At 43.1% G+C, this 25,530-nt stretch overlaps 1 long non-coding RNA gene across 2 annotated transcripts in view; it reads right to left on the reverse strand.

Moving 5' to 3' along the window:
- Positions 1 to 18,077: 18,077 nt before the first annotated feature.
- The window catches only part of LOC141249840 (uncharacterized), a 36,561-nt gene continuing 29,108 nt past the window's right edge, over positions 18,078 to 25,530 (reverse strand). For both annotated transcript variants that reach the window (XR_012312368.1, XR_012312362.1), the window contains exons 3-4: positions 21,176 to 21,292; positions 18,078 to 18,461 (exon numbers count right to left, since the gene is read on the reverse strand). This is a non-coding gene — a long non-coding RNA (uncharacterized lncRNA). The remainder of the gene's footprint in view (positions 18,462 to 21,175; positions 21,293 to 25,530) is intronic.

The raw sequence follows: 25,530 nt of genomic DNA on the forward strand, positions 1-25,530 counted from the left end.
TGGGGACCGTTTATGGACACCCGGCCACCCCCACGCGGCTGGGGACTGTGTGTGGGCACCCGGCCGCGGGGCGGCTGGGGACTGAGTATGGACACCGGCCGCCCCCTGGCGGCTGGGGACCAAGCGTGGACACCCGGCCGCCGGGCGGCTGGGGACTGAGTATGAATACCAGGCTACCGATGCAGCCATGACGTGGTGGCCAGATTCCACCTCCACATGCCTAAAAGGCCCAATTTCAAGTGCAAGCAAGCTAGCAGTATGGTATTGCAGCCTGGGGGTGGGTGGGTGGCAGGCTGCATACTTGCGCTTGTATTGCAAGTTATGGGCGAGGTACAATTGAACACTGCCCTGGGACAAGGACTTGCACGGGGATAGTTGCAAGTCTGCATCTTCTGATGTGGCAAGGATCACTTCTGATGGGCACACTTTTAGGCAGTGACCTGGGTGTCAGAGATGCTTCCAGGGGTCTTCCCCATGCTGTTCCCATGTCTTTTTAGCACTGTATGCATGTGTCACACAGCACATGGCCAGATAAGGTTGTAAAATGTTAAAATGACATTTCCCGGTGAATGCATTTGTCACGGTTGAAAGCAATACAAACGTGCAAAAACGCATAAAAAATGCTACTTGTGAACATAGCCCAAGGTGTGGAGGAGTATTTTTGTTTTTGGTTATTTATTTTACCTTATACACAAGTCTTTACCCTGGAAAGGATGTTCCTTAACCCCTTTCCGACCTGGTCAATAATAGTACGCACCAGGTCGGGAAGGCCGGTTCAGCGGGGGCTCCGGCGGTGAGCCCGCACTGAAGCGAGCACATGTCAGCTGATTATTGGAATCGCAATCCACCCGCGGCTGTTAACATGTTAAATCTCTGACAGTGGCATTTAACTCGCGCTTCCGGGAGTCCTAAGCCCCGCCCATCAGTGACCCCGTCACGTGATAGCGGGTCACCAATGGGTGGGCATGACAACTCAGGGTCTGCAGCAGACGCCTGTGGTTGTCATGTCTCAATTGCTATGAGCGCCACCTAGTGGTCAGCGCTCATAGCAAGTGAGCATTTCTCCTGCATACAAGCGATCTGCTCATCGCTTGTATGCAGTAGAAGCAATCAGACAACTGCTGCTTCTAGTCTCCTCTGGAGACCATAGAAGCAAGCAGAAAGTGTAAAAAAAAGTTTTTAAAAAAATAAAAAAAATAAAAAATATATAAAAGTTTAAGTCACCCCCCTTTCGCCCCATTCAAAATAAAATATATATATATATAAAAAAAAAACCACATACACATATTTGGTATCGCCGCGTTCAGAATCGCCCGATCTATCAATATAAAAGAAGAATTAATACAATCAGTAAACGGCGTAACGAGAAAAAAAATTTAAATGCCAGAATTAAGTTTTTTTGGTCGCTACAACTTTGCAATAAAATGCAATAACGGGTGATCAAAACATCGGATCTACCCCAAAATGGTATCAATAAAAACGTCAGCCCGGCACGCAAAAAATAAGCCCTCACCTGGCCCCAGATCCCGAAAAATGGAGAAGCTAAGGGTCTCGGAAAATGGCGTAATTTTTTTTGTTTTTTTTAGCAAGCTTTGGATTTTTTTTTCACCACTTAAATAAAAAAGAACCTATACATGTTTGGTGTCTATGAACTCGTAACGACCTGGAAAATAATGATGGCAGGTCAGTTTTAGCAATCTGTGAACGTGGTAAAAAAAGGACCCAAAAAACAACTGTGGAATTGCATTTTTTTTGCAGTTTCACTGCACTTGGAATTTTTTTCCAATTTTCCAGCACACGATATGGTAAAACCAGTGATGGTGTTTAAAAGTACAACTCGTCCCGCAAAAAATAAGCCCTCACATGGCCATATTGAACTAAAATTAAAAAAGTTCTGGCTCTGGGAAGAAGGGGAGCAAAAAAGGAAAACACAAAAACAGAAAGACCCATGGTCGTTAAGGGGTTAACATATTTCACAGGAAAGCACTTTCACTTTCGTTTTTGAACGTTTTATTGTGAGCCTGTATAAGTGGCTTAATACCTCTGACCACGTTGTTGACAGCAGAGACCTGGGGGTCAGAAATGCTTCCAGGGGCGATCCCCATGCTGTCCCCATGTCATTTGAGCACTGTCACTATCGTTTTGGGCACTTTTTAGGCTTTCTACAGACTGCCGGGGGAGCCGCCGCAAAAATGTTCGGGTCTCCCATAGACTAACATTGGGCTCGATGCTCGGGTCGAGCACCCGAGTATCACAGTGAGCTCGGCCCGAGCTTCGCGCACCCGAGCATTTTAGTGCTCGCTCAACACTATTAGTGAGTAGAGCCACGGATCAGGAGGCCCTATACCCGCTCACTGGGGAGAGTCCAAAAGTGCGCCCTTCACCTGGAGTACCCTGGACCGTGCCTGCAACATCACCAGTAAAGGTAATCAAGCTTGCCCCGTGTGAGTGTCCGTCTTTCCTCCGGGACCGTCCTGCCGTCTCACCCCTGCACCACCATCCATTACACCCCACGCTGCCCTGGAGCTAGCTCTACCTGTGGAGAGCCACACCATCCCTGCTGCCGTAACACCAGCTCCAGAGGACTGCTCCGCAGCGGCGGCCCCCTTAGCCGCATTCCACAGGTGGCGTCACGAACTTTCCCAATTCCCCTATAAACTATTCCCCTTTTACTGACCGCCCTGGGTCACGGACCGGGCCTGCCACCGTGATATCCCCCAACCGGCATCCAGAGGCCCGGCAGCCAAGTACCCTACGGCCCAGGGGGCGTGTCAAGTTCACACTCACACAAGGGAAATGTCTCACCTGCACCCAACTTGTCCCTGTACAGACTAGAAAGGCCCTAGCTGCACAACTAAAAAACACCACTATGGACTTGGCTCCCTAAAAGGCCGTCCAGGGGTTTCTTGAGCCTCCTGAGGGGAGCAATACGGTACCAAGAAGGGGAAAGGAAAGTGTGATGAACTAAGACACATTCAAATAAGGTGAAGGAGTGATGGTTAAGGAGTAATAAATATAAAAGGAACAAGTAAGACCTCCGAAGAACCTATCAGTGATAAAACGAAAAGGTACTGGGAGGGAAAGCAAATCAACTTACTGCAAGAATACAAATGGAGTTTACCCAGCAAGGTAAACCCTTAAGATAAAGAGCTGGAACTCCTAAATGTATATCCACCAGAAAATATAGCCAGCAAGGAAATGCAAAGAAGGGATACTATATAAAGCCCCACACCTGGAAAAGGGCAAACCAAGAAGGGAGAATAAGAACAAAAGAACAATCAGCATTTGAACAGGTAAGCAAAAGAACCATAGCTCAAAAGACAGAATAACCGACCACGAAGCAACAGGTCACCAGACCAAATTCTCAAACCGAGCCATGACACCGAGCAACCCTGAATAGTCCAGATGGATGGAGTAGAGGATATTTGGTGGATTGCCACCATATCCCAACAAACTGCAACGTAAGCAAGTAGGTGGTGGAGTCATGGTTTGTACCAGAATCATGGAGAGAGAGCTGGTAGGCCTCTTTAGGTTACCTGAAGGTATGAAAATGACCCCAGCAAAGTATGTAGAGTTTCTGACTGACTACTTTCTTCCATGATACAAAAAGAAGAACCGTAGCATCCATAGCAAACTCATCTACATGCATGACAATGCACCATCTCATGCTGAAAAGAATATCTCTGAGTCATTGGATGCTATGGGCAGAAAAGGAGATGGGCAGCACGGTGGCTCAGTGGTTAGCACTGCAGCCTTGCAGTTCTGGGGTCCTGGGTTTAAATCCCACCAAGCACAACATCTGCAAGGAGTTTCTATGTTCTCCCCGTGTTTGCGTGGGTTTCCTCTGGGTTCTCTGGTTTCCTCCAAAGACATACTGATAGGGAATTTAGATTGTGAGCCCCAATGGGGACAACGATGAATATGTATGTAAAGAGCTGCAGAATATGTTAGCACTATATAAAAATAAAGATTATTATTATTAGAGACTCATGGTGTGGCTAACATTCTCACCTGACCTCAACCCTATTGAGTACCTTTGGAGTATCCTCAAGCAAAAGATCTATGAGGGTGAGAGGCGGTTCACATCAGAACATCAGCTCTGGGGCCATTCTAACATCCTGCAAAGAAATTCAAGCAGAAACTATTCAATAATTAATAAAATTCAATGGATGCAAGAATTGTGAAGGTGACATCAAAGAAGGGGTCCCATGTAACGTTAAGATGTTTTTGATTAGAAAAACGTTTGATTTCAGTAAATGTGACATCTTAATGCTGCAAATTCAACAAATGATCATTTTCAGTTCTTTACAACCTATAAAATGTCTGAAAACTCTATTGTGCATAATAATTTGGAGCAGTGCATTGTGAGTTTTTTTAGCTTTGAAAAAAATACTGTTATCATTGGGAGGTTTGTCCAATAAAATATGATTTATCCTCTAATGGTTGATGATGTGAACATTATACTGACTCATTGCATCAACCATTTAGGAAAATCACAAAAAAAATAGCATTCGCATAATAATTTGAAACAGAGGTGGTGTATATTATACACACTGTATTAGAATTTTAGGGGTTTTAGTTGCAGTATGCGAAGTTCAGATGAGAGTGTGAAAAAGTTTCAATTTTGCACCCTACAAAGACTGTTGACTGTTCATATGTATGTGTGTCACCCCAGGCCTGGATGCCACAAATATTAAAGGCTGTGTCTGAGAGCAGGAGGGAGGTTCCCTGGTCAGGGACCATTAGCATGCAGCACCTCCTGTCCCAGGCCAGTAGGGGGAGCAGGCTGCCCCTATAAAAGCTGGAACTGGGACAGGGTTAGAGAGACCAGAACCCACTTCTGAAGTGTCCAGAAGGGTTCTCAGAGAAGAGGGACAGGTCAGCAGCAGCTGAGGAGTCCGTGAGGCAGAGGAGAGACTGCAAGCCAGGGACAGAGGGGCCAGAGAGCCGGTCCTGGCTGAGAGAATCACCACCGGACATTGGGGTTCGAGGCTGTCAGGGTTGCAAGCCCAGCAGCAGAGAACCAACCTGCAAGGGATTTCAGGTCCCTTGGCCTAAGAAGCCTGGAGGCTCCGCCACACAGAGGGACCAGTACAGCAAGGAGAAGCAAAAGGTACCCAAGGCCCGAGTCGCAAGCCATACAGGCAAAGTACACGGCCAGCTCAGGGACGTGGGCTATTACACCACGAAAAGGGGGATAGTTAGGAAGAGCATAGAGAGAACGGTAGGCCTACACACTCACCCTGACCAGTGGGGCTCGCCCAAATGCTCTCAGACACCCAGGCCCATTCCTAACCGGTACTCCTGTCGGGTCAGTAATAACATCTGCAATAAAGACCTTGGACTGTTTGAAGCGGACTCTGAACTCTTACTATTACGGCCGGCACTATCACCCCCAGCATTCACCTACACTGCCCTGAGGCTACACTCTTCCCGTGTGGAGTTATCCTATCCCTGTGCTGCACACCAACACCAGCTTCAGCGGTCTGCCTTGCAGCGGCGGTTATCCCTGACCGCAATCCACGGGTGGCGTAGTCGGACATTCAAAACACTTATAAATAGACAGACACCATTCGGTCTGACCACCCTGAGCCACGGGATCGGGTTGCCACTACTACCCCCAGCATCGTACAGAAGCCCGGTTCTGGGTACCCCACGGCCCAGGGGGCGAGTCATATGGTATTCAGTTTTCAATAGAATCAGGTCGTCATGGGGTCTGTATATCTCTTTTTACTATCCACATGAAATTTTTTTCACATTTTGCAAAAACAAAAGCCCATTTTAGTATCCTTTGCCATTTTTGCTACTGATCTATTAAAAATGGATGCCATTTTTTTCTTTCACACCTGTCAAGTTCTGTGGGAAACTTTTGTCTGCAGAACAGACTTGACAACTGCATCCTGAAATTTTCTTCACTCGAGCCGTGTGTCCAAATTGTGCCATTGACTTACATTCATCTACTGTATGTGCTCTCTGGGTTCAGTCCCTCTTGAACACAGACTAAAACCATGTTAGCCTGAACTTAGACTTGAAGAATAAAGACATTAGTGTTAATAGTACTTCTAGCATGTGCAGAATGTACTATATGTGATAGCCGCAGGTCTTATCCATTCTTAATAGTGAACCATTTCTTAAATTAAGAAGAATAACCCCTAGACACTGAGCAGAGTATTCTTGAGTGCTTCTTTCCTGATGTACATGTAACAACAGAGGACACTTAAGATAATAAAACTGCCTTTGAGCCTGGAGCAGTAGACAATACATCTTCATGGCAGATTACTGATCTGTTCCTTGTAGTAATGTCCTCGATATGATGGAAGACAATGGATGAGTAAACCCATTGTCATTTTCCCACGGTGGAATTAACTGGTCACGGTCTGACCTCTGACACAAACCAATGATCTTACACAGTTTGAGAAAGTTGTTCTGTAAACTGAACCTAGAAAACACTGTAATAGGAAGCGGGTGAGTGAGAATTATTCTGGTGGGAAATCATTCAGAACTGTTGTCGAGCTACATCTATCTTCGTCCTCCGGTGCCCGATCTGCAGGTTGGAGGTCATGTACGTTATACTCCTATGTTGAGCTTCAGACAACATCAACTCATTGTGGTGCAGAATATCAGTTGTGGAATTCGCATAGAAATCTACAACAAAGTACAATGCAATTCTGGGCAATGAGGTTTACAACTAAAGTTATTCACACACATCATCAAAAATCCAAAGCGGACGTTAGACATCCTGAATTATTTCTTGAGCTGGACCGGTAGCCTGAGTTTCAGAATAAAGGGATCTTCTTTGTTGAAACAACCGCTTTAATCTTTACGATGAAAAATTGTTCTTAAAATGTTTACCCCTGAGACGCTGCTGTCAAAAGCGACCACAGCATCTAAGGCAGTCATGTCAAACTTAAATACACAGAGGGCTAAATTTTGAACAAATTTGTGGTCCTTGATATTTATTAAAAACATGTCTACAATTGAGGAAGATTTTCTTTATCATCAAATATAACGATGAACCTTTTCATATGGAAACAAACTTAAGTTTTGCTTAAATGTTGAATCTAGAACAAGCAAAGTTTACAGGGAATCTGTCACCAGGTTCTGGCTATCCCATCTGAAGATGGAGTGAACAAAAGGGGTAAGATCTAAATACATAGGGAAAGGATAACAATGTACAAAATAAGCTAAATGCAGAATACATGAAATAGAGCAATAATATAAATCATGGCAAGATCCAAAAAGGCTTAAAGGGGCAAAGCCCCACTAGAAATGACCCATGTCTTGCAGGTGAATAAAACTACATTAAAGTAGTGATTTTATGGAGTAATGAATTTAACCCCTTTCTGACATTTTCGGTAATAGTACGTCCTTGTACCCTGGATCTATTGGGCCAGGGACGTACTATTACGTGGAGTGTGATCGCGCCCACACGCAAGCGGGGCGGGGCGATCGGAGCCGGTTGTCAGCTGATTCTCACAGCTGACACTCAGTGCTATGTACTAGGAGCAGTGCCGCACCAATCCCTGCACATTAACCCCCGAAATGCTGTGATCAAAGATGATCGCAGCATTCTGGGAGCAAGGGGAAGTAAGCGCCGTTACTTACCTCCTCTCCGGCATCCTGCGCTGTCTCTGCCGGGTCCCGGTGGTTGTCATGGTGACCTGATGTCGGTCGTCATGACAACATCCAGGTCACCAGACAGCAGGAAGCTAGGTAGATCGTGCTCAGTGCGCGGTCTACCTAATTTGTGTGCGCAGGGCTGCAGCCTGCATAGTATAGAGATGCTGCTTCAGCAGTTCTATGCTATGCAAGCGATCTATGCAAAAAATGAAAGTCTCATAGTGGGACAAAGTGTAAAAGTTAAAAAAGTGTCAGAAAGTGGAAAAAAAAATATTTAAAAAAAAATAATTTCAAAAAAATAAAAATATATTGTACCCATAAATAAATATTCTGAATAAAAAAACAAACAAAACAATAAAAGTACATATGTTTGGTATCACCGTGTCCAGAACGACCTGACCTATAAAACTGTCCCACTAATTAACCCCTTTAGTGAACACGGTAAAAAAAAGAAAAAAAAAAAACGAAGCAAAAAACAATGCTTTATCATCATACCACCAAACAAAAAATGGAATAAAACGCGATCAAAAAGACGAATGTAACTAAAAATGATACCGCTGAAAACGTTATCTTGTCCCGCAAAAAACAAGCCGCCATACAGCTCCATCAGCAGAAAAATAAAAAAGTTATAGCTCTCAGAATAAAGCAATACAAAAAAAATATTTTTTCTATAAAATAGCTTTTATTGTGTAAAAGCGCCAAAGCATAAAAAAAATATATAAATGTGGTACCGCTGTAAACGTACCAACCCAAAGAATAAAGCTACCTTATCAATTTTACCAAATGCGGAACGGTAAAAAAAACAAAAAAAAACCAATTCCTGAATTGTTTGTTTTTGTTTATTCTGCCTCCCAAAAATTAGAATAGTAAGCGATCAAAAAATGTCATGTGCCTGAAAATGATACCAATAAAAATGTCAACTCGTCCTGCAAAAAACAAGCCATCACATTACTCTGTCGGCGGAAATATAGAAAAGTTATAGCTCCCAAAATATGGCGATGCAAAAACTAGTCTTTGCAAAAAAAAAAGCGTCTTTTAGTGTGTGACAGCTGTCAATCATAAAAACCTGATATGAATCTGGCATCGCTGTAATTGCACCGACCCGAGGATTAAAGTCGTCTAATCACTTATACCGCATGAGGAAAGGTGTAAAAAATGAACTCTAGGGTTAGGGTTGTGCTAGGGTTAGGGTTGTGCTTGGGTTAGGCTTGTTCTAGGGTTACGGTTGTGCTACGGTTAGGGTTGTGCTACGGTTAGGGTTGTGCTAGGGTTAGGGTTTTACTAGGGTTAGGCTTGTACTAGGGTTAGGGTTTTGCTAGGGTTAGGGTTGGGATTTTTTCAAAAGTAAAGAAACAAAATGATGACGATATGGCGACTAGTGTTGAGAGCAAGTGCTCTCTACTTTAGTTTGCATCAGGTGCTCGGGTATGCACCGAGTATCGCGGGTGCTCGAGTCTTCACCTCATATGCTTTGTGGCCAAAAAAAATCCCTCGCGGGGATTGCCTGCCATGCACAAGTGATCCCCACGTGTTTTTTTTGGGTGTCTAACAACCGTGAAACATGCGGGTTGGGGACTCGAGCATGTCACTCGAGCACCCGCGATACATGGTGCATACCGGAGTACCCGATGCAAACTCAAGTAGCGAGCACCTTCGCTCAAGACTAATGACAACTTATTCAATATGATGACCTAATGTTATCAATTTCTGTGTCGTACCTCTGGGTTCAAAATGTTCACTATACCCCTTGATAAAATTGTTGAGAGGGCTAGTTTCCAAAATGGAGTAAATTGTGGGGGGTTTCCACTATTTAGGTGCATCAGGGACTCTCCAAACGCGGGATGGCGTCCTCTCTCAATTCCAGCCAATTTTGCGTTCAAAAAGACACACAGTGCTCCTTCCCTTCTGAACCCTGCCGTGCACCTTAACAGTGTATTTTCCCCACATATGGGGTATCGACGTACTCAGGAGAAATTGCACAAAAGTTTTTGGGGTACATTTTCTCCTCTTACCGTTGAGAAAATAAAATATTTGGGGCTGAAACATTATTTTTGCGGAAAAAGTTACATTTTTTTATTTTCACGGCTTCATATTATAAACTTCTGTGAAGCACCTGGGGGTTCAAGGTGTTCACCACACATCTATATAAGTTCCCTGAGGGGTCTAGTTTCCAAAATGGTGTCACTTGTGGGGGGTTTCCATTGTTTAGGCACATCAGGGGCTTTCCAAACGCAACATGGCATCCGCTAATTATTCAAGCAAATTTTACATTTTACAAACAGTGTTTTTCTCCCACATATGGGGTATCGGCTTACTCAGGAGAAATTACACAACAAATGGTATGGCGCAATTTCTCCTGTTACCCTTATGAAAATGAAAAATTGAGGGCTCAAAAACATTTTTGTGGGAAAATGTGAAAATTGTATTTTTACGGCTCAATGTTATAAACTTCTGTGTAGCACCTGAGGGTTCAAGGTGCTCCCCACACATCTAGATAAGTTCCCTAAGGGGTCTAGTTTCCAAACTGAAGTCACCTGTGGGGGGTTTCCACTGTTTAGGCACATCAGGGGCTCAACAAAAGCAACATGGTGTCCGCTAAATATTCAACCAAATTTTACATTCAAAAAGTCAAATGGCACTCCTTCCCTTCCAAGCCCTGCCTGTTATGATCTGCAACATAAACTAAGGAAAGAATGGGAAAAGCTGTCCCTACAGTAAGACTAAGCTGGATCCCTACGATGTAGCGGGCAGCCTGTTCCTTGTGAACAGACCTGCCTTCGTCCTCGGCTAGTCTGAACAGAGACCTACAGAATAAAGGGAGGGGTCCCTAAAAGAACTAAGGACTGGGACAAAAATGGGACACCTCCTAACAGAAGTTGTTGCAGAGCAAAAGACAAACTGACAAAAAGTACTAGAGGTCCCAGAGGACCAAGCAAACTAGGCAGAGATAGGCACCGAAGCACCTGGCTAGAGAGACAGGCAAAAAACACTGAAGTTCAGCAAAGCCAGAAGGGCGGAGCTGGAATATATAGGCAGCTGGTCACGTGACCGCAAAACACAAGATAGCAAAAACTAACAGGAGGGTTCTAACAGTACCCCCTCTTCTATGAGGATCCTCCGGATCCTCCAGGCCCAGGCCTATCAGGAAACCTCCTGTGGAAAGCTTTAACAAGCCTAGGAGTAGAGACATCATCCGTCTTTACCCAGGAGTTGTCTTCGGAACCGAAACCATTCCAGGAGACAAGATACTGTAATCTCCCTCTATGCCATCTAGAATTCAAAATACGAGAAATTTCATATTCACCGTCTTCCACCACAGGAGGAACTGTGACAGTGGCGTCCCTATTAGATACGTCAGCCTTTTTCAACAAGGAAACATGAAACACAGAATTGATCTTCCAGGAAGTAGGGACATCCAACCTGACAGCAGACGGGTTAACAACCTGAAGCACTTTAAATGGACCCACAAACTTAGGACCCAGTTTTTTAGAGGGAATCCTCAAACGCAAGTTCTTCGAGGACAACCAAACCATGTCACCCACAGTAAACGAAACCTCTTTACGTTTCCTGTCAAAATACTTCTTGGACTTCTTGTTAGCCTCTTGCAGGTTACAACGTAAATTAGTCCAAACTCTCTCCAAATCACCGGAAAAATTCTCCTCCTCCGGCACCGCCGACCCCAATTTGGAAAACGAACCAAAAGACGGATGTCTCCCAGTGCAACAAAAAAAAGGAGAACACCCAGCAGAGGAGGATGTATGATTGTTAAGAGCAAATTCTGCGAGAGGCAGAAACTCAGACCACACCTCTTGATTGTCTGCCACAAAACAACGCAAAAACTGCTCAACATCCTGGTTCTTTCTTTCAGTCTGTCCATTAGACTCAGGATGATAACCAGACGAAAATGACAAATGGACTCCCAACCTGTCACAAAAAGCACGCCAAAAGAGAGCCACAAACTGAGGTCCTCTATCAGAAACAATATCCGTGGGAACGCCATGGAGCTTGACAATCTCCTTAACAAACGCCTTAGCGAGTGTCTTGGCGCAGGGCAACTTAATGAATGGAACCAAATGACACATCTTACTAAAACAGTCTACGACCACCCAGATGACAGTAAAACCCTCAGTCACAGGAAGATCAGTAATAAAATCCATAGAGAGATGCGTCCAAGGCGCACTAGGAACCTCCAGAGGGCAAAGCAACCCTGCAGCAGGAGTATGTGAAGCCTTTGACCTAGCATACACAGTACACTGACACACCCAGTTGATGACTTCCTTCTGCCATCCAGGCCACCAAAAACTGCGACTGATAAGTCTCTTAGTCTCCGAAACTCCTGGATGACCTGCCAACCGAGACTCATGACACTCCACAAACAAATCTCTTCTAAAGGCTCTAGATACGAACAACCTCCCATGGGGAGTGTTAGATGGAGCATCATCTTGAGCATTCAGAATCCCATTCTCCAAATCGGAGTCCAATGCCGCCACCACAACTCCTTTCTGCAAAATGCTCTCCTCCTCCTCGGCACCGACCGTAGGAGAGAAGCTGCGAGATAAAGCATCGGCTTTAACATTCCTAGTACCAGGGATATAGGTAACAGAAAAATGAAACTAAGAAAAAAAAAGTGCCAACCTAGCTTGACGGGCATTCAAGCGCTTGGCAGAATCCAGATAGATCAAATTCTTATGATCTGTGAAAACCTGAATAGGAAATCTAGCGCCTTCCAAAAAATGACGCCAGTGTTCAAACGCAAGTTTAATAGCCAGCAACTCCCGATTTCCAACATCATAATTCAGTTCGGTTTCCGAAAATTTTTTCGAAAAGAAGGCACAAGGATGTACTCCACCCTTGTTCTCCTGAGACAAAACTGCTCCGACTTCCACCGATGAAGCATCGACCTCGACCAAAAAAGGTTTGGTCTCATCAGGCTGTATAAGGATAGGGGCAGAACTGAACTTCTCTTTGAGATACTCAAATGCTTCAATGGCTTCAGTAGTCCACGGGGTCGTATTCGCACCTTTCCTGGTGAGATCGGTTAGAGGTTTAACAATTACAGAAAAATTCTTAAGGAATTTCCTGTAATAATTGGCAAAACCCAAAAACCTCTGTATAGATTTCAAACCAATAGGCCTAGGCCATTCCTGCACAGCCTGAACCTTCACAGGGTCCATCTCAAAGTCCTCACTGGAGACAATGTAGCCCAAAAAACTAATTTTCTGCACAGCGAACTCACATTTCTCCAGCTTAGCAAAGAGTGAATTGTCACTCAATAACTGCAAAACTTCATGTACACTCTGCCAATGGGACTCTAGATCTGGTGAATAAATCAAAATGTCATCCAAATACACAACCACATTCTTACCAATCAAAGGTCTCAGGATGTCATTAATAAGGTTCTGAAAAAATGCAGGTGCATTGGTAAGACCAAAAGGCATCACCAGATTCTCAAAATGACCTACCGGAGTGTTAAAGCAGTTTTCCATTCATCACCCTCCTTCACACGTAACAAATTGTATGCCCCTCGGAGATCAATTTTTGAGAACCACTTGGCTCCCACTAACTGGTTAAACAAGTCAGGAATTAACGGCAATGGGTAGGAATTGCGTACGGCAATCTTATTAATTTCACGAAAATCCAGACATGGACGTAAACCGCCGTCCTTTTATTTAGCAAAGAAGAATCTGACTGCCACAGGTGACTTAGAAGGTCTAATGTGACCAGCAGCCAAGCTAGTCTGTATGTACTCCTCCCAGGCCTTTCTTTCAGGGATAGTCAGATTAAACAAGCGACTTTTGGGAAGAGTAGCACCTGGAACAAACTCAATGGCGCAATCATAATCCCTATGAGGAGGTAAAACTTGCGACACCTTCTCCGAAAAAACCCTCCAAAAATCTTGAATAGGTACTGGTAATTCCCCTTTTTCCACAGCCGCAATGCGACCATTACAACATTTATCATAGCACTTCGGACTCCAAGACTTAATCACATTAGTAGACCAGTCCAATAAAGGATTGTGCAGTCTTAACCAAGGCAATCATAGAACAACTGGAGAGGGCAAATTATCCAAAACAACCAAGTCCAAAATTTCTTGGTGAACACCATTAATAGTGAGAGGAAATGCAGCAGTCTTGTGAGTAATACATTTCAAAGGAGTGTTATCAATTGCAACCACAGAAATAGGAGATAACAATGGTTTGGATTTCAATTTAAGTTTTTCCAAAAACCCTTTATCAATCACATTAAGTGTTGAACCACAATCCACAAATACCTGAAATTCAATCAAATCTCCCTGCAGAGTAGTATACCCTGAAAGGAACACTCCGGCAGAGCGTAAACAAGCTATACGGGCGTAACTGACCTTTTTTTTTTCTTTACTTAAACGACGCTCACAGTGCTTAATCAAATGATCAGCTTTACCACAATAAAGACACAAACCTTCGGCGAATCTCCGATCTCTTTCCTGAGAGCGGAGTGACATCGCCCCAACCTCCATTGGTTCTCCGCTGTCAGAGCAGATTTTCTGGAAACTAGGACCTGAAGTTACAGGAGTTTTTACATCATTGACCCTGGACCTTATTCTCCTGTCCACGCGAACAGCTAACTGCATAGCTTCCTGCAGAGTCTCAGGTGCAGGGAATGCAGTTAGCAAATCCTTAACCCTTTCACTTAGACCAGCAAGAAATAAACTTTTCAGCGCCGAATCATTCCACTTAACTTCTGAAGCCCATCTCCTGAAGTGTGTGCAATAAATTTCAACATTATCAGACCCCTGATTCAAACGTCTAAGTTCTGATTCAGCAGATGAGATTCGATCAGGATCGTCATATAATAGCCCCATAGCAGAAAAAAATTCCTCAACAGAACTTAAACATGGATCATTAGGTTGGAGAGAAAAGGCCCACCCCTGTGGTTCTTTGCGCAAAAGTGACATAATAAAACCAATGCGCTGTGATTCATTCCCAGAGGACCTCGGTCTCAAATGAAAATATAACAAACAAGCATCTTTAAAGGAAAAAAAATCTTGCTGTTTACCGTAAAAAATATCAGGCAGTGCTACCTTTGGTTCCACAAAATGCGCTCCAGGACAGCTACTCACGTGTTGCTGAAGCTCGGCCACCTCCAGAGACAATCTCTGCAGGCGTTGAGCCAACTCCTGGACGGAAACCATATTGATCCCCGAATTTCTTTCCTTTTAGGTTTTTGGTTTTTTTTGGGCTGGACTTACTGTTATGATCTGCAACATAAACTAAGGAAAGAATGGGAAAAACTGTCCCTACAGTAAGACTAAGCTGGATCCCTATGATGTAGCGGGCAGCCTGTTCCTTGTGAACAGACCCGCCTTCGTCCTCGGCTAGTCTGAACGGAGACCTATAGAATAAAGGGAGGGGTCCCTAAAAGAACTAAGGACTGGGACAAAAATGGGACACCTCCTAACAGAAGTTGTTGCAGAGCAAAAAGACAAACTGACAAAAAGTACTAGAGGTCCCAGAGGACCAAGCAAACTAGACAGAGATAGGCACCGAAGCACCTGGCTAGAGAGACAGGCAAAAAACACTGAAGTCCAGCAAAGCCAGAAGGGCGGAGCTGGAATATATAGGCAGCTGGTCACGTGACCGCAAAACAAAAGATAGCAAAAACGAACAGGATAGTTCTAACACTGCCGTGCGCCAAAACAGTGGTTTTCTCCCACATATAGGGTATTGGCGTGCTCAGGAGAAATTGCACAACAAATTTTGGTGTCCATTTCTTCCTGTTACCCTTGCAAAAATAAAAAAATTGGGGTCTAAAGTAACATTTTTGTGAAAAAAGTTAAATATTCATTTTTTTCTTCCACATTCCAAAAATTCCTGTGAAACATCTGAAGGGTTAATAAACTTCTTGAATTTGGTTTTGAATACCTTGAGGGGTGCAGTTTTTAGAATGGTGTCACTTTTGGGTATTTTCTGTCATAAAGACCCCTCAAAGTCACTTCAATTGTGATGTGGTCCCTAAAAAAAATGGTTTTGTAAATTTTGTTGGAAAAATGAGAAATCGCTGGTCAAATTTGAACCCTTATAGCTCCCTAACAAAAAAAAAATTGGGTTCCAAAATTGGAAAATGTTATTTATTAACTATTTTGTATGACATATGTCTCTGACTTAAGGGCATGAAAATTCAAAGTTTGAAAATTGCAAAATTTTCTAAATTTTCGGCAAATTTCCGATTTTTTTAACAAATAAACGCAAGTGATATCAAATAAATTTTACCACTATCATGAAGTACAAAATGTCACGAAAAAACATTGTCAGAATCAGTGGGATCCGAAGCATTTCAGATTTATTACCTCATAAAGTGACAGTGGTCAGAATTGTAAAAATTGGCCTGGTCATTAATGTGCAAACCACCCTCGGGAGTAAAGGGGTTAAATGACAATGAAGGAGGATGGCAATTGTAGGAAGTGAGGAGACACTTATCAGATCATGGGTATAAAAAAGGTAGTTTTTGTGCTATGCTGGGGGATTGCAGACTTACATACAGCGTACTAGAATGCTGCAAAAAAAGGCCTTAAAGGTGGTGGCCGTACTTTATGTTGGGAAAACCTGGTGACTAACCTGGTGACAGGTTCCCTTTAAAGATGTAAAATACCCACAAAGCTTTCCTGAATTAACTCCTTGTAGGGCATATATCCCTTGTAGCAGTTTGTGCATTTTGGGTTACTAAAATGAGCAATAATTACCAAAACAAAAACAATACTGTCCAACTATTAAAAAAAAAAAACCCTTAGATGTAAAAACAATAACTCACAGTTTTAATGCAATGTTTTTAGTGCAATATTGCCTTATAGCTGTTTGAGGACATTGAGAATAGTAGGTGTGTATTGAGTAACACATAGTTATTTTGAGGTCATTGCATTCCCCTCCATGTGTCCAGGTAACTGCAACGATTTCACACAGTTTATCATCACAATGCCTGGATCAACACTGACGTCCCGAAAATACTTGTCTGAGTCAAAAGCACTTAGTGAAATGTGAACACTTGCACCAGCTGGCATTGTATACACTGTTCTTAAAAGTTCTGCTGCAAGTGTCATCTGTAGACCGGCTGTTTGCGGAATCCACATCACTGCAATGTATATACAAGGAAACATTACATCAGCATCCACAGATATATTCAATCTACTGTACTTCCTATAGTTGAACTTTAGAGCTGAGAAGTCAATTATATACCTCTATTACGAATCAGATGTGTAAAGTGGAGTGTATAATGTACTGTTCTGGGCCTATATTGTATCTCTGCATACCTATGATGTTATACAGAGTAATAGGCTTGTCATACTGCATCACATTCCCCTACACATAGACACCATATGGCAGCACATGGATTGTCTACAGTTCAGTAAAATAGCTTTGCCATTTGCATTCGGCCTTAGGATTTTAGAGCTCCTCTGTCCTAATCTCCTCCTCTCTCCTAATGTTCTCATATTTACAATCACCAAACTTGTCATTTATATTCACCTAATATCATGTTGCCATATCAGCTGTTTTGCTGGGAATTTCTACAAAAAAAAAAGTTTTAGTCTTTTCTCACATGAAGTGTTGAGGTCAGTAATACATGCCGGATGTAAAATCTGTGTGGCGAGGATGCCTTCACCAGCTCTTATGTATTAGCAAGAGCTTCATTTTAGGACTGCTTTCTCCTTTGACAGCCCATGAGTAGGGATGAGCGAACCCGTGGAAATTCGGTTTCTGGTACCCGACCGAACTTTAGTTCAAAGTTCGGTTTGGGTATCAGAACAGTACCTGAACTAAGACCAGAACCCCAACCCCAATGAAAACAATGCAGAACCGAACTATGGATCTGGAAAATCAATCAATCTCTCTCTGTCGTCCCCGGGCTTCCCCCGGAATTCCGAACATTAAAACGGACTTCCCTGTTCGGTACCAACCCCAAACTTTTAAGTTGGGTTGGCTCATCTCTACCTATGAGGGATCTCTTCTGTGCTAACTAAGCTGCAGATGAGGATGTGATTTCTGCCTCTTCTTCTCTGAGTCCGCTGTGAGTGCTCTACCCTGTCTACACTCAGTGTATTTAAATCTGACAAATTCTGCTCATCAATTCACCTTAAAGAGCACAAATTGACTCTATAATAAATTGCTTGGCAATCCCTTACTGGCCTGTTATATAGGCCAGCAAACAATGGTGGAGACAGAATGATCACTAAGACAATCGTTTTATCATCACACAATATCATAGTATTGGCAGCACAATCACCGTTTAAATAGGCAATGTGTTGCCGATAACGATGATTTTTGTTGGCCTGTATAAACGATCTAATCATCTAATGAACAAGCATTTTGTTTGTTTGTCAGGTAATCACTGACATGTTTACACAGGGTGCATTTAGAAGATTATCAACTTGTTGAAATGCACCATTAAACAATACTGCATGGATGCTTTCCTTTCCCTCTACACCATGATCTGCATATATAAACTCTTTCCCCTCTCATGGCATTTCTTATAGTAAGATATGTGAGTGTTACAGCAGAGAGAGACAGAGGCAATGTGTTGCCAGATCTATGTCAGAAGCAACAGAACAAGCAACTATGTACAGGTGTTGCACAGTCTTTACAGCAGTAAAATGGTCAGAAATGTTTAATAAAAACTATGTGCAAAGTTGCTTAATTTTGCATTTAAGAAGTAAATAAAATAATAAAGTAAATCAAAACAAAGGTGTCTATAGCCTTTAAGACACGCAAAGTACAGAAGAATTTTGAACAAGTGTTTTTCCATGCGGTGTTGTTCAAATCATTATAACATCTCTGGGGCTTTGTCCTTCATTCCTACACTATGATCACCTGCTGAGAAAAGTAGAACAATGAATACATTTTACATTTGAAAGAACGGATTGTTTTGTTACTATAGAAACAGTGATAATCATGCATTATACGCTCAAATTCTCATTATTAAATCGCTTCTACTGTATGAAACACCTCCACTTTTGCGTTTGCATTTTTCATCATAAATTATCTGCAACTGAATAATAACCATTGATTTATAACAGGCTCTTTGCCAAGCAGGATTGAGCAGCAAAAGCTTTGATAAATATTTCCTAAGGGGGTTAATGCATTAGTTTAACCAATTTTTTAAGTATAAGTCCACTAGTGATCACTGTGAGTATGGTAGATGAAGCCTACCTTGACTGGTGCTTGCATCACCAGGAGATTTTGTATGTAGACCTTTTTTTATTTTGTGGATGGAAGTCAGTCACAGCATTATTATAACATGTAGTGAATGGAGTATATACTACCACACTCGCTGATGTCAAAAATAAATGTCTGAAAGAATCTAGAACACCAGGGTAAACATATGTCAGGAGTAATCCAGCTAATGCCGTAATAGACCTACCTAAAATAGTGTCAATAATAAAATGGAATAAAAAAATCCCTGCACTTGCAATCCCCTATTGTGCTGCTATAGGGATCACAGAGACAACTGATAAAACCATCCAATTAGACACTACATATGAACCAATGCAGTGGATAGCACAATGGTTAAAGTACATGTGTAGTTTGCTTTGTCCTCCTATATTGTGCTGGGTCCTGGAATCCCCTTATAATGCCTGGCAGTGAAAAAGTCTGTAATGGGAGCGTCCTCCCAGAGATGCCCCTTGCCGTGAATCTTCAGCTGGCGCTCGACCTGCGGTATGCCCCGGCCGGAAGCTACGCCGCTAGCTGATGCGGCACACGGGGGGGAGGGAGGGGTGGTTAGGGTGACGTCACTGCTCAGAGAGCCTCAGAGCGACCACATTATTGTAACAAGTACTTATCCTTGACCCTGGTATTGTAAATTGCTTGGTGGTCAAAAACCCAACTTTCATGACCCCTTACTTTACATTCCCTTCTTCCAAACTATCCAATCCCTCCAATAAAACTTTGACACTTTAGGTAGGATAGTTTTGACCACAGCAGCCTTTATTATAACAAATACATTACAACTTCATACAGCTTATATAGCGTAAACTTGGTAAGGTCCTTGAAGCTACAAAATCTGGTGATTTCAAAAACAACCCAATAAACCGTAATTACTTCCAGTCATAACCTACAGGTTCAGGATCACCATAACCCAAATGGTTCCATATCAAGTAACAGATGCATTCCCACCCATCAATATCCTGATGAATCACCCTGACCAGTTTAAAACCAACTTCAAGGACCCTGCCAAGAGCCACAACAAGAGGATTTTGATCCCTTCAAATGCTCCAGATACCCCCCCCTCCATGGTCCGTTCAATGCCCACTTGCAGGGCCATATCCCACGAATCAATACCCATGGCATTTAGATGCCTTCCTGTGTTCCAGATCAAGGTGACACACTACAACTCCCCTGTTGTTCCGACTAACAAAATTAGAAATTGCCCTATTAACTTTTATGCAAGCCTTGTTCAACTTCTCTACTGACTGAGCGTTTCACCAGGTTTTCTGTGGAACAATTTCAAAACACATGGTGATAAGCCAAGAGAAGGATGCCCAGAGATGCAACAAATCATGCTTTATATCTGTGACCAACTCTCTAAGGCTGTGTGCCCACTATGCGTTTTTTAAGCGTTTCCGCAGCGGCAATTCCACTGCAGAAACGCTTAAAAAACGCTTGGTAGAAGGCCTGCCATGTTCCACAATGATAACCCGCATGTGCTGTGCACATGCTGCGGAAATTTCGGCTGCGAATTATCATTGCGGAAAAATCTGCAGCACTTTGTGGAAGCGCTGCTTTTTCGCCGCCATTGACTTGCATTGGACCGCATGTCATCCGCATCACTGGATCTGTACATGCGAATACCATGTGTTTCAGTGTGCGGATGGTACCCGGGTTTGGAGAAGAGGAGACTCTCCTCCAGACCCGGGTACCATAGTACCTGTAAAAAAAAGAATAAAATAAAAAATAAATATTATACTTACCTTCTGATGGCCCCCGGTCTCCTTGTCTCGGCTAGCCGGCAGCTCGCGGTAGACTAAAAGGACCTGTGGTGACGTAATTTAGTCATGTGACGGGTCACGCGACCGCTGACGTCAGCAGGTCCTTTAATCTACCGCGAGCTGCCGGCAAGCCGAGACAAGGACACCGGGGGCCATCAGAAGGTACGTATAATATTTATTTTTTATTTTTTACCATTCTTTCGGTCACACTATATAAATCCATGCCGTTTGCATGGATTTATATAGTGTGACCAAGTTGTCAAGCACTTTCCAAGTGATGCTAAAATCGCTTGGAAAGCGCTTGACAACCCGCATGTGGAAATGCATGCAAAAACCCTTCACATCTGCTTGTCCCTGGCAAGAAAAACGCATGTTAAATTCGCATGCATTTTTTCTGCCAGGGAGATGCAGAAACGCTCAGGAAAAAATCCGGAGCATTTCTGCATCGTGGGCACATAGCCTAAAAGTGCGATCCCCTAAGTCATTACTTCCAACATGTAGAACTAAAATATGTAGGGCCTTATCTAAATGGACGTATCAGTGCATCTTGTAGCACTCTGATCCTCCCCATTCCTCTAAAACTCAGCCACCTGAGCTCACCTTACTCAGCTCGTTTTACCAGCGCATCCACGGTTCTCTACCTTCCTTCCGCAAATCTGCCCGAACCGCTCCCCACATACTAATGGCCCATAATCCATATCAAAAGAGGAGTGCACTCTGCAATAAAACAACAACAAACAGACAACAAAATGGTGTTAATGGCTTATGGCATTTTACTTGTATCAAATACTAACCCTCTACTAGTCTATGAGGCCTAACGTATGATAAAAAACACTAATATTCCCATTGGCCAATAATGATTTCAGGGCTTAAGCTGCAGACAGCGGCATGAGTTGCAGCCCCGATGCGAAAAGAATGAGGCGCTAAACAAGAAAACTCCAAACTGACTAATCATCTCAATAATATTTTGGTGAACTGATACCTCAACAGAAAGGAACCATCTTCATAGCATAGCAAGGGGCCATATAGTTTTGGCCTAAAGCTTTTAAAGCATTCTAGATTTTATAAGGGACACATAACCAATTCTGAGACGACACCTAATAATACATGCCTGCCTCTTCCTGCTTGGTTCGTCTTTGATTTCCGAATCCAAAATTCAACCCCTTTTTTTGTGGCAATGACATCTCTCACCAAGACACCTCCCACTTGCTTCTTACCAGGTGCGACCAATTCCCCCACCATTAAAGCACCAAAGAAGCCAAAGGAGATGGCCAACTGAAAACGCCATTCCTCAAAAACCAAACTGCAAACCGATGCCAATTCCCTACCCAAACATGCAAGAAAAACAAAGAAATTGGAACACCTACCATCTTTCTGTGCCCTGCCTCTCTGAAAAACATTTAGTGCTTCATTCACCAAAAAATTATTTAAGTCCCTCTGACCGTGCAACTTAAAACCAAAAGCCAAACCCAAAATCAAACTATTAACTATCATCTGCTCCATTGCTCAACCCTAATAACAATACTCCTACCTAATCATCTTCAGACAGTACTCCACCAAATGATCCTAACGTTGCCAGACGATTGATATACAGCCCGTGTACTGCTGGCAAGAGACGACCTAATCAGAGGTTTGGCTGCTCGAATACCAAGCTCTATAACTGTAGAGCTGGCCTCCGTGTCTGGAGCCAAATGCTCCCACTGAAAATGGGAGAGGGAATCAGTGATGGAATTCTGAACACTTGGCACATGTGATGCCGTAACACAAGCACTTATAGAGAGACATTCCAAGACAAACTGTACGAAAACTCTAATGACTGCAAGTGATGATGCCAAAATGCTATTAATCGTCAACACTAGCCTCATGTTATCACAATTGTTTCAAAGACGCCTTTTCCACGGTGCTATTGTGACAAGTATGATTCGCTATGATAAGGGAACTGAAGGTAAACTAATCAAATTTGCAGATGATGCAAAGCTAGGAGGGATAGCGAACACTAGAGGAGGCAGAAAAAGGATTCAGAAGGATCTAGATAAGCTTGAACAATGGGCAGCGACTAATAGAATGGTACTTAACAGGACAAGATTTTATATCTGGACAAAAAAAACGAAAATTACATCTACAGAATGGGAGGAATAGAACTAAGCAACAGCACATGTGAAAAAGACCTGGGTATACTAATAGATCACATGCTGCACATGAGTCAACAGTGTGATGCAGCAGTAAAAAAGGCAAACACAATTCTAGGATGTATTATGAGAAGCATATAGTCTAGATCACGTGAAGTAATTATCCCCCTCTACTTCTCCTTGGTCAGACCTCATCTGGAATACTGTGTCCAGTTCTGTGCACCACATTTTAAAAAAGTCATCCGAAAACTGGAGCAAGTTCAGAGAAGAGCTACCAGGATGGTGAGCGGACTGCAAACTATGTCATACGAGGAACGGTTAAAGGATCTGGGAATGTTTGGCTTGCAAAAAAGAAGGCTAAGAGGAGACTTAATAGCGGTCTACAAATATCTGCAGGGATGTCACAGTGTAGAGGGATCATCCTTATTCTCATTTGCACATGGAAACACGAGAAACAATGGGATGAAACTGAATGAGAGAAGATACAGATTAAATATTAGAGAAAACTTTTTGACAGTGAGGGTAATCAATGAGTAGAACAGGCTGCCACGAGAGGTGGTGAGTTCTCCTTCAATGGAAGTCTTCAAACAGAGGCTGGACAGACATCTATCTGAGATGGTTTAGTGAATGCTGCATTGAGCAGGGGGTTGGACACGATGACCCTGGAGGTCCCGTTCAATGCTAACATTCTTTGATTCAATGGTTCTATGTCGCTTACCCCATACGCAGGGCATTGCAGTAGCTTAGGTATCCTTGGTTCCGACCACTAAAAGCTAACTAACTGTCACTATATGAGTGGTCGCATCCATGGATAGTGAATCAGAAGAACAATACTACATTTCTAATTGGAGATATTTGCTAATATTATTATTACACCTACTACATATTTGGATAGGATCTTCTTGGAGATCGGAATACCTCTTTAAATTGCTAACACAAACCCGGCTTTTGAGGTATAGGTTGTCCAGATCAACAATTTTTTGGCATGCTCCTGGTCTTGATTTATATAACCATAACGGCTCAAAGCACCACTTCAGTGTTTTTTCTTTTTTCAGCGCTGGAGTGGTGCTTCTCATCTAAGGTCCCTGACCATAGTCTTATATTTACCCACCGCCATCTTCATATTGTATCAGTGTCTATCAGGTTTATGAACAACATACACCATGTTGAAGAATTTGGTGCAAAAAAACATTAACAAGTAACATAAGACCAATAAAGAAAAGTGATTTAAAACCTCCCACAAATGATGAATCAGATCCATAGTGTTTTAACTTCCCTGACTTTTTTTATTTATCCTAAATGGTGCCTGTACGATCAGAGCACCTCTCCTCATTTGATAAATAATGTGATAGATATCCGCAACTAAATTTATTTAAAATTACTGTATGTTGTTTTGTCCCTGAAAAAATCACTCCAAATTGTCAGCCAATAGGTGTCTCGCTTCTGTCTAATTTTCTGTCTACTGCCTATTGTCAAGTGTAATCTGTCTCTAGCAGCAGAGGCTCAAATCAGATTACAAGGAGTGAAGGCTGGGTTTTGTCTCTCTAGTCCTACTCTACTGTCAAACAGCATGCAGATATACCGGAAAGGTAGGCATTCCGTTCAATGCAAGCAAGTGATTGGATAGTGGCTAGATGTTGTGAGGGAATGTAGGGTCCTGCTCCTATAGTGCTGGTAGAATTCTGAAGAGGAACCATCTGCTCAAAAGAGTGAACAGCAAGTTAGAGCACGAAAATATGGCCAGTTACTGGACATATTAGACTGGTGTGTACACCAAAAGGAATTTTAACTTGTTGTGTGGGGACGACAGTAGCAAAAAAAGCTTTTCTACAAGTTTTGTATGGAAGAGACTTTGACTTGCTGAAGGCTGTGTATGGAGCCAAGTGGGCATATCTGTCACTGGAAAGGCTCTTGGATATTATATGTGTAAGATGTCGGCGAGCCACTGAGATGGACTATGTTATGAGCGGTTTATGATATGTAATAAACTGCTGGACTGTGAATTACCAGAAAAACATTGCATGTGTGCTTTGATTGTCCCGGTGTAGCGTGTACCCCAGAGTGATGAATAGCGCTACCTTACATGTGGTTGGAGAATGCGGGCGACTGCAGCCTGGTTGCTAGGTGTAGCGGCACAGGATGACGAGTGTGGATGCAAGCATCTTGCTGTGGCTCGGCGGGATAACAAAGATTAAAGCATCTGGCTGTTACTCGGCGGGGTTACGAAAATTGTCGTCGCACCCAAACCTGGTTTGCTGTGGCTCGGCGGGGTCAGGAAGATTAAATCATCTTGCTGTAACTCGGCGGGGTTACGAAAATTTTTCCGGGGAGAGCAGTGTGAAGTGTCTAGTGTGAACAGCGTACCGCGAAGGCCATGAATGGAGCAGTATTCCAAAACGGAATGAAGAAGTGGTTAGATGTCCAGCTGCAAACGTTCTGCAGAAAAATGGAGTTTCCTGAAGAAATGCAGGAGCTGATAAAGATGGCTGTGAAGGGAGCAGCAGATGAGACTGAAGCTGTTGAACGATTAAAGTGCCTGTTAAAATCACAGCAGCAGGTATTTGAGAAACAGCAGCTGTTATTTGAGAAACGACAACAGGACTCGCAGCAGGCATTTGAGAAACGACAACAGGACTCACAGCAGGCATTTGAGAAACGACAACAGGACTCACAGCAGGCATTTGAGAAACGACATCAGGTCTTGGTACAGGAAGGGCAGGAGCTGTTGGCCCTTTACAGAATGGCGGTAGCAGACCATTCCTTGAGTTCTCCTGTGGCGCCGGTGCTATCCCAGAGTGCCCAGGGAGGTCGTAAGATGTGTTGTGA

This window comes from Phyllobates terribilis, unplaced genomic scaffold (genome assembly GCF_046119375.1).
Source record: "Phyllobates terribilis strain yellow unplaced genomic scaffold, ASM4611937v1 Scaffold_2__4_contigs__length_985480577, whole genome shotgun sequence".
Taxonomy (NCBI): Eukaryota; Metazoa; Chordata; class Amphibia; order Anura; family Dendrobatidae; genus Phyllobates; species Phyllobates terribilis.